An 11301-nucleotide genomic window follows, 5' to 3' on the forward strand; every position below is an offset into this window, starting at 1 on the left:
CTGGAAGCATTCTGGGAATGGTAACGGGTTAGAGAACTGGGGATACCACTCTTTATTATGTAAATTTCACTTAATCTTCCTATGGGGTGCCCTGTGGCTATTAGTTTTTGTGCAGAAAATCTCTGGTGCAAATTTCATAGAGAATAAATCACCAGTGTCTCTCCTGGGATGAGGTTAGAGAACGCATTGCCTGGCTACAATGTACAGTGACAGGACTTAGCCATGGTTTTCCATTATACGTAAAAGAGTTATTACCAATACACCTGTTTTTGGTTCTGTGTTACACCAACCTTTTAAGATGCCTTGGGCTGCTCAATTCTGAGCCCTTCATGGGTGTGGAGGGGACAGCAACCACTCACCTATCTGCTTGCAGTTTTCCCATCTCCTACGTAGTAAAATCTGGAAATCTTATGTCTGCTCTTCTGTTTTTTTGTTCCTCATGGCTTAATGCTATTTTATTTCTTAACTGCCATTTTAGCAGGGATGTTATGGATAAACGCACAAATACATGATGCTCAATTAACCTTTCAAAGTTAAAGGAATATCTCTCTGTAAAGTAGATAAGCAAATGTTTGGTCTTAATTATTATGTATTGTTATTATATACTATAATATGTTACAATATTGTATTATGACATACAACATTTATGTCACTTTTGCCTTTTCTGTTATTTTTATAACTGAAACCATTTTTAAGTTGATGGAATTATAATTATTTTCCCTCAGTTGCATATATTTTTCTTGCTCTGCCTCTCCTTTTTGAGACTCCAATTTCTATTGGTCTCCTATTTTCTATATCTACCTATGTATTCCTTTCACTTTAATTTTCTTTTCTAAATAGTGATACCACTGTGTAATCTGTGGTAATGCTAAGTGATGTTCTTGTGTACTGATATAATGTTGGGCTGCAGGTAAGTTATTTATGTTTACTGTTTCCCCCCACATTTTATTTTACATAATAAAAAATATTTGCTATTCTATAACTGTTTGATATAAAATAGAAAGAAAGAAAAAAAAAACTTTTAAAACTACATCCTCTTGTAGAACCTAGAAATAATACTCTATTAAGTAACAAGATTTGGATTATCCTATTGGCAGAAGTTTCAGTAGAATACGGCAAATTGGTAGTAACTATCACTGAGAGGTAATGATTATTATTACTACTTCTACTAACAGGTAACATTTATTGAGTCTAACACCATGCCAGGCACAAGCACTTTACACGTTTTGTGAGACTAAGAGAAATACATCAGTGTCCCTATTTCACAAATAGAGAAACTGAGTCTTAGAGAAGCTACCATATTTTGCCATGTATATTGCGCTTCTGTATATAATGCGTACCCATGTTTTTGACCCAAACTTTCAGGGAAATAAAATCTTTCGTTTTAACTTTTGAATTCAAATTTTTATTTGTTTACATTTAGGTACTTGTTTTTTGTATTCTAAAGGAATTTTAGCATCTATTTTTTAATCTTTATTATGGTACACAAAATTTTATGTAACAAATAATTACAAAATACAAGAACAGATACAAGGTACAAGAAATGTTATGCACCAGTAACAAATTTACGATATTTACACATCATAGAAGGCCAAGAACTCTTCGTCGTTGCAAGTTCGTCATAAATTCAACAAAACTGATTATCATATTCCAGGGTATTATTTTGCATATGGATATTGTTATTGATTTCTAGAGTTACACTTTTAACTCATAAGCATAAATAAATTAAAAACATTTATGAATCAATACCAAGAAACATACCCACTATGTTATCTCCTAGGAGTTTTACTGTTTCAGGTCCTACATTCAAGTCTTTAATCCATTTTGAGTTGATTTTTGTATATGTTATAAGATAAAGGCCCAGTTTCATTGTTTTGCATGTAGCTATCCTGTTTTTCCAAGACCTTTCAGTGAAGAAACTATCTTTTCCACATTGTAGGAGGTCTGACAATTAAGTTCGCAAACTTGTTGCACCAATGTTGCTAGTCTTTTCTGATATCAGAGGGATTATTTTTGATTGATTTGTACCAACTGGACAAACAGTTAACCAAGTTTACTATTTGGAAGTGCTGAAAAGGCTGTGTGAAAAAATTCTACGACCTGAACTTTTCACCAACAATTCATGGACTTGCATCATGACAATGCACCAGCTCACACAGCACTGTCTGTGAGGGAGTTTTTAGCCAGTAAACAAATAACTGTGTTGGAACAACCTCCCTACTCACCAGCTCTGGCCCCCAATGACTTCTTTCTTTACCCAAAGATGAAGGAAATACTGAAAGGAAGACATTTTGATGACATTCAGGACATCAAGGGTAATACGATGACATCTCTGATGGCCATTCCAGAAAAAGAGTTCCAAAATTGCTTTGAAGGGTGGACTAGGTGCTGGGATCTGTACATAGCTCCCAAAGACAAGTACTTTGAAGGTGACCACAGTGATATTCAGCAATGAGGTATGTAACACTTTTTCTAGGATGAGTTCGTGAACTTAGCTGTCATACCTCACGTATATAGATACGGAATTAGTACTACCCATGTATAATGAGCATCCTTATTTTTCCCTCACAAATTTGGGCAAAAAAACTGCTCATTATACAGGCAAAATACAGTAAATAACTTTCATGGATTAAAAAGCTGGTAAGTGATTTATGTTGGTTTGAATCCTCTTATGACTGATTCCAAAGTATGCTTTTTCTGCCAAAACATCATTAATAAAGAAAATTTTGTACATTGATTTAATTTTAAAGTCAAGAGTATTGCTAAGAGTAGTTGTGGAGTACTGTAGAGGAAGTATCGTAAAGTTTGAGTTTTTATTTTTATAAAATCTTTAGGACAATCCTATCTGCTCCAGTGCCAGCCCATGTCCCTAGGCCTCGTCTCTCCCTTCTACCCCTTCCCTGCTTCTTCACTTTGTTTTTGCTAACACAAGCCAATAACTTAATTATAGTCTCTTTTGTTTAAGAGCTTTATTGAGATGTAATTCATACCCCATAAAATATACCCATTTAAAGTTTACAGTTCACCAGAGTATTTTAGTGTATTCAGAGTTGTGCAACCACCACAATAATCAACTTTAGAACATATTCATTATCCACCAAAGAAACCCCATACCCATTAGCATTCACTCCCCCATTGTCCCCACCTCATCCCCCGTCCTAGGTAACCACTAATCCACTTGCTGTCTCTATAGATTTGCCTACTTTAGATATTTAATATAAATGGAACATACACTATGTAGTCTTTTGTGACTGGCTTTTTTCACTTGCGTGTTTTCACTTGCATGTTTTCCTTCATGTTATAGTGTGATTGCAAAATAGTATTCCATTGAATGGATATACCATTTTATTTAGCTGTTCCTCAGGTGAAGGACATTCAGATTGTTTCCAATTTTTGATGGTTATGAATAATGATGCTATGCACACTCATGCACGAGTTTGTGCATAGTCACATTTTCATTTCATTTCTCTCTGTATCTAAGAGTAGAATTGCTGGTCATATGGTAATCCTATATTTAACTTTTTCAGGAACTTCCAGGTTGTTTTCTAAAGCATTTGCAGCATTTTACACTCAATATGAAGGTTCCGGTTTCCCCATATCTTTGTCAACCTTGTTATTATGTCTTTTTAATAGCCATCCTTCTGAGTATGACATAGTACCCCACTGGTGTTTTTATTTACATTTTTCTAATGACTAATAGTGTTGAGCATATTTTCATGTTCTTATTGGCCATTTGCATATCTTTGAAGTACCTATTCATATTTTTTACCTATTTTATTTGTATTATTTGTTCTTTTATTATTGAGTTGTTAAAGTTTTCATATATTTTAGACAAGTTCCTTATTTGATATGTGATCTCCAAATATTTTCTTCCATTCTATGGGTTTTTTCTTTTTTTCACTTTCTTGGTTGGTGTTCTGTAAAATTTTTAATTTTGATAAAGTTCAAATTATCTAAATTTTTTCTTTTGTCCCTGTGCTTTTGGTGTCATGTCTAAGAAGGCTTTACTGAATGCATAATCATTAGGATTTACTCTTATATTTTCGTCTAAGAGTTTTAGCTTTTACATTTAAGTATGCAATCCATTTTGATTAGTTTTTGCATATGGTATGAACAGAGAATCCACTTTTAATTGAGTATCTAGTTGTCCCAGAACCGTTTGTTGAAAATTTTTTTTTTCTCCATTAAATTACCTTAGTAAGTTGCTGAAAATCAATTGATCATAAATGTAAATATTTATTTCTGGACTCTCGATATTATTCTATTGATCTTTGTGCCAGGAGTACATTTCTTTGATTTCTAATGACTAATAGTGCTGAGCATGTTTTCATGTGCTTAATTACTTTGTAGTAAATTTTGAAATTAAGAAATATGGGTCCTCTAAATTTGCTCTTCTTTTTCAAAATGGTTTAGGCTGTTCTCTGTCCCTTGAATTTTCATACACATTTTAGTTAGCTTGTAAATTTCTTTAATAAATCCCACCAGGGTTTTGATAGGGATTGTGATAAATCTGTAAATCTACTTGGTGAGCATTGCCATCTTAACCATGTTAGTGTTCCTATTTTTGAAAAAGGAATGTCTTTCCATTTATTTAGGTCTTCTTTAATTTCTCTCAACATTGTGTTGTGGTTTTCAGACTATAAGTTTTGCACTTCTTTTCCCAGCACTACAGCCCTGGGGTGGGGAGCCAACGTAGTGCTGGGATCCCTCACTCCTCCAGGGATACCTCTGCTTCTGAGATATTCCCCCTGAATTTTAATGGTCACACTCAGGTATGGGAACAGCCTGTTCCATGTCTCTTTCCCTCCTATCAGTCTTGTGGTAGCTTCTTCTGTGTGTCCTCAGTTGTAGGGCTTTGGTTCAGCAAGACTTCAGGAAATTCTCATTGATGGTTGTTTTGTAATTTAATTGTGATTTTGACATGGTATTGAGAGAAGATAAAAATGGCATTTACCTGCTCTGCCATCTTGACTGGAAAACAGCTCTAACATCTTTATTAAAATCATTGTCAAGATATTTGAAAATTATATTCTACAATTTACAGAATTTACTCCACTCCCCATTTTTAGGATCTTTTTCCTTGCTATATTCCATTTATAGTTTTCCCATTTTCTTATTCCAGGGTTTCTTAATATCCTGAGATGTAAATTTTCTGTGGCCAGGTAACTCATTTAAAGTACATTTCAAATCTTTCATCTATGTTGAGCTTATATGCCTTTCTAAAAATGTCTGTTCCACCCCTTTCAGCAAAGAGATTCTTGTTATTTCCAGGGAAGACAGAAACAAAATAAGAATTGAGAGGTTTGCTATTTTCTTCATCCATCAGCAATTAAACCTTTGGCTCCAAACATTGAGACTATCTTTTTATTTATATTCGTTTATTCAAACTCAATTCAAAAGAAAAAAAAAAAGACTTCTTGTTGTATGTAGACTTGTAAACCTCATTTGGGTCTTGACCCTATGAAATGCTATAGTCACAAGTCAGTTCAATTGTCTTATGACTTCCATAGGAAAGAGACTTCTTGGATTTGAAACTTGCCTACAAAACTGATTAGTTATTTTTACTTGGGGTATTTGTTCAACTTCCTTGTTTCTCAGTATTTGCATCTATACAGTAAAGACAGCAGTCCCTCCCATTGCATGGGTTTAATAGAATTAATTAATCAATTAATAAGGGAGAAATAAGTTAACTCATATAAACAATCTAGAACAGTATTTAGTATATAGAAAGCTCTCATCAAATATTAAATACTACTATACTTGGTATTTTAAAAATCTGTACTCACAGAGAACTTCTTGTCTAACACCATTTTGGAATTGTTTTTCTTTGTTGTTACATGCTACAGTCTTTTATTCGTCATGAAGACTATTTGTATTATCAAAATATCACTTCCTAGAGCTCCTCAACTTTCATGTGTTGCTATCATCCCTCTCAGAGGTTCATTTCATAAAATTATGCCTATTATTTTTGCTGAGTTCTTTCAAATCTGCCTATGTGAAATATGGAGGACATGCAAAATCTATCCTGGTGCTTCTTACACTTGGAATCATTTGGGGATCTTGTAAAAATGTAGATTTCAATCCTGTCAGTTTTGCACTGGGTCTGAGATTGTGAATTTCTAGCCAGCGTTGAGAGCTTGTCGATGCTGCTGCTGCTCATAGGGCCACACTTTGTGAAACAAGATGCTATCCTTTCCCTCTGTGATTAACACTCACTCAGTACTCACTTAGTCATCCATAAAACACTTGCTGAGGAGCAGCTCTTTGCCAGTCATTGAACAGTGACTGGGGATACAATGGAGAATAGAGTCCGAGGAAACGGACATTAGTCAAGTAATTACAAAACTACAAGCAAAGTTACAACCACAGACAGTGTGTGTCTCCTTTAGAGCACTCACTATAACTTCTCTCTGTGTCCTGTCTTCTCTGCACACAATGCTGACAGCTGCAATTCGTGTTTTTTTGTTATTAAATAAATTCACCTGTCCCCTCGACTTCAAAAACTAACTCTATTTCCTACATGTGTGCATCTGTCTGCATTTCCTTTGCTTCTTTCTTTTTTCTTTCATTATATATATATATATATATATATATATATATATATATATATATATATATGTATTTTTTTTCATTTTTTTTTTTCATTTTCCTCTCCTAATGTGTGCTTTCGGTATTCCCCCTGCTAGGAATGATCTAAGTCTGCTCCATGCACCTGAAGGTTGCACCTTTCTCTACCAGATGCAGTCCCCATATTTTTTTCTCTGTGCATTAACACAACTGAGTGTGGAGCATACCTTCCTACCTCCTCTTTCAAAATTAACATTTAACTAATTTTTGAAGCAGAAAAGAATTTCGAGTAAGTATAATGTTGTTTAAGACAGAAGTGCTTTAAGAAATTTTAGAATGGCATACAAGATAAAATGTTGAAATTTTAGAAAACATGGTTATAACTTCATAAATGAAACAGCTATAATTTCATTAGAATAAACTAGATCAGACTTACTTTGGTATGTTCAATAAAATAATACTCAACAAATTTTCTGAATAAAACATACAGAGATACCCTTCCAAAAAACAAAAGAACAAAACAAAAAACAAACCCAATTGCCAATAAATTGCATATTACTAATTAAATAAAAACACGGTAACAATATTTATTTATATAATTCTATATAGTTGAAAAAACATTTGATATACAATCAGGGAAGTTGACGATGTAGAATATTTTCTTTGTGCCGGGATCGTGTACCGTGAAACCGAAGAATGGAAGCACAGACCAAGGAAAGGCGATGAGTTTTAAAAGACAGGCGATGAGTTTTAAAAAAGAATAGTTTATTAAAAGAGTAAAGAGTCGCAGCTCTCAGAACTAGGGGGGTCCCGACTGGGATGCCCAGTGATTCAGGCAAAAGTTCTTACTTTTATACCTTTCTTTGCCTGCTTGGGGAAGGGGGCTGGCTCTTTCTAATGGAATTCGCCTATCACTTTGTCCTGTTTACCCACCCTAATGGAATTAACGAACCCATCCCTATCCAGCAGATCAGCTCCTTTGTCTGGTCAAAAGGGATTTATGAGATAATTTATTAATCTCAAGGCACATACTTATATCTTTGTCCTGGAGTGAAGGAGACATTCCAGAACCTGGAGTTTCAGGATACGGCTGACTTTTATTTATTCCATCAGGGACCTCCCTGTTTACAGAACAACATAACATGGTAAGATAATATTTATGTTTAACACATACTATTTCAGGTGATTATACATATCATTTCAATGGAAATAGTAACTTTTTATCTAATTTCTGGGAACCACATATAAAATTTGGGCTGATTTGAAATAAAAGAAAACTGCAGCAGTGCTTTTGTATTTCAAACAAAATTTATTTGCAATTAACTTGAAGGCAAATGTCCATATCTTTATAGTCACCAGCTGCAGCATCGCTCTGACAGGCTTCACCCCAGGTTTAATGTCTACAACCTGCATATTAGAATTTAATAGGCAAGTATATACATAAACTTCCACACATTAATATTCATATGCATATATGAATATGGATAATTATCCCTTTTAATATGGGTAATTAAAAAATTCATAATCATGTTAACTGTCAGGCAAACAAAGATAGTCAAAGAAAATCTGTCAAACTGGTTATTAGATTAAATTAAACTATTTACATGTAAATTTGCTTACATATGTGATGATTATAATGATAAACTCAGTCAAGAGACAGACACTTTCAGAAAGTTTATAGTGTGGAGGCTACAAAGAAACATAACTTCCCTCCCATCTTCTAAGTTCATGTAGCTGGCAAATAACCAAATTTAACAGAAACAGATTAACAGGAGAAAATATCCAAAGTTTATTTTTATGGATGCGCATTCAGGGGTGCCATAAGAATGAGACCCAAGGAGGTACAGGGCAGTTGAGGCTTATATGCCATTCTGGAGCTAAGGGTTTGTGTTATGGGACTTCAAAGGGCAGGAAGTCAGTTCACATGGAGATGAAAAAGCAAGTGTTTGGTAAATAAATATTCGTTGGACTGTCTCCCTTTACAAAGGATCACAAGAGAGGGCTTTGAACAAATGGGCCTTGCCAGGCTCCTCTCTGTCTATCACACATTCCTTTACATTCAACTACAGTTATCTGTGATGGTATCTTCCTTCCTGGAGAAAGTCCTCTATCTAAATTCCTGTAGGCAGGTAAAGGGCGAAAGTCAACGTTTCTTTTTTGAGTCTTTTTTTCCTTAATAACCAGCTTAAAATCAATACTCTAAAACTCATATTTTGGGGTGGCAAAATTCTGCTTCCTTTTGACAGTGTGATGAAATGCATTAATCACATGCCATTAGATAACTGGGGTTAGTTTGACCTCTGCCTTCCAGTTGTATAGTTTTAAATAGGAGTTTAATTCTTCACTAAAATGAGGAGGTTAGGATCTTTGTTCTCTAAGGTCTTATTCTGCTTTAAATTTTTATGATTCCATTGAATTTGTCATTACTTAACTGGTTTGTGTTTGCACAGACATGATATTTAGAATGTTGTATGTTTCCTCCTACATATTTGCCTTGCAATTAAAACAACCTTGCACTAGGGGGACACAGTCCCATCAGTTTAACTAGTCTTTTCATGTGTAGTTAAGAGGAATAGATTATAGGGTACTTATCAACTCCTTTTTTCCTGTAAACATTAAAATTTCTGAAAAATGAATGTAAAAAAACAAAAACAAATAGGTAGCTTCTCATTGGTACTACCTGCAAGGTTGTGAAGGTACCTTATTTCCACAAAGAAACCACTCTTGTTATTATCTATTGTAGGCTCATATAGAGTCCAGAAAATGGCGTAAATCTTTCTCTACCTTTCCTATTGAGATTTGCTTAGTTTCGTCCTGGGCAATCTAGGAGCCTCTTCTCAATCTAACCAATGACTGCCTCCCTTTCTTGCTAAAGGTAGAAGGTTGAGGAGAAGGTTGGGCAATAGAGAAAAGGACTTACAGGGAAAAGTCCTTGCCTGCCTCTTATTATTTAGAATTGTTTAAAAAGATGGATATCATTCTGAGTATTATTTAAAGAGCTTCTAATGTCCCAGTATAATCAATAGTCTTTTCCACTATACTTTAGCTATTATCAAAGGTTATTTAATCTAATTCTGGTTTTATTTTTATATCTGAGAAGACACACCTAAATCAACATATACTTTTAATTGTTTGGTTTTTTTTCCCCCTAGGATTTTGGATGATCTTGCATTTTACTCTTAGGCCTTTGGCGGCCATCTCAACCCAATAATCTTATGATAACTTGAGTGCTTCCTTTCTTTTTTCTTTTCCTTACCTCCCTCCCTCAGTCTCCTTGCCTTCCTTTCTTCTAATTACCATGGATATTTACTCTATTGTTCATCCTTAGTACACTTAATATCTAAATAACTCAGCATATCCTTTCTGAGAAAGGAAACTGCATTTAAATTTCATATGCTGTGCAGAAGTTAAAACCATGTAAGAACAAACTAACTCCAAGATTAGTGAAAGGAAGAAAATAACAAAGTTCAGGTTTATAATAGAGGAGCCAAGAATATACGAGGTCTGACAATCAACTTCGTGAACTCATCCTACCGTGTTTCCCCAAAAATAAGACCGGGTCTTATATTACTTTTTGCTCCAAAAGAACCACTAGAGCGTCTGTTCAGGGGATGTCATCCTGAAAAATCATGCTCTGGCTTATTTTCTGGTTAGATCTTATTTTTGAGGAAACATTGTAGAAAAAGTGCTACATACCTCAATGTTGAATATCACTATGGTCACCTTCCAAGTACCCCCCTTGGGATGCTATGCACCAACACAAGCTCATAGTCCACCCTTCAAAGCAATTTTGGAACTCTTTTTCTGGAATGGCCATCAGAGCTGTCATCATATTACCTTTGATGTCCTGAATGTCATCAATGTCTTCCTTTCAATATTTCCTTTATCTTCGGGTAAAGAAAGAAGTCACTGGGGGCCAGATCTGGTGAGTAGGGAGGGTGTTCCAATACAGTTATTTGTTTGCTGGCTACAAACTCCCTCACAGACAGTGCTGTTTGATCTGCTGCATTGTCATGATGCAAAAGCCATGAATTGTTGGTGTAAAGTTCAGTTCGTCTAACTTTTTCATGCAGCCTTTTTAGCACTTCCAAATAGTAAACTTGGTTAACTGTTTGTCCAGTTGGTACAAATTAATCAAGAATAATCCCTCTGATATCAGAAAAGGTTAGCAACATCATTGCAACAAGTTTGCTAACTTAATTGTCAGACCTCCTACAATGTGGAAAAGATAGTTTCTTCACTAAAAGGTCTTGGAAAAACAGGATAGCTACATGCAAAAGAATGAAACTGGGCCTCTATCTTATAACATATACAAAAATCAACTCAAAATGGATTAAAGACTTGAATGTAGGACCTGAAACAGTAAAACTCCTAGGAGAAAACATAGTGGGTATGTTTCTTGGTATTGATCTTGGCAATGTGTTTTTTCATTTGGCACCAAAAACAAATGAAACAAAAGCAAAAATACACAGTGGGACTGCATCAAACTGAAAAGCTCCTGCACAGCAAAGGAAACCACCAACAAAATGAAAAGGAACCTACAACATGGAAAAAATATTTTCAAATTGTACAGCCGATAAGGGTTTAATATATAAAGAACTCTCACAACTCATAGCAAAAAAAAAAAAAAAAAAAAAAAAATCTGATTTAAAAATGGACAGAGAAACTGAATAGACATTTTCCCAAAGACATATGTATCTATGAAGAGGTGCTCAACATCACTAATCATCAAAA

This window comes from Rhinolophus sinicus, linkage group LG01, assembly GCF_036562045.2.
Source record: "Rhinolophus sinicus isolate RSC01 linkage group LG01, ASM3656204v1, whole genome shotgun sequence".
Classification (NCBI taxonomy): domain Eukaryota; kingdom Metazoa; phylum Chordata; class Mammalia; order Chiroptera; family Rhinolophidae; genus Rhinolophus; species Rhinolophus sinicus.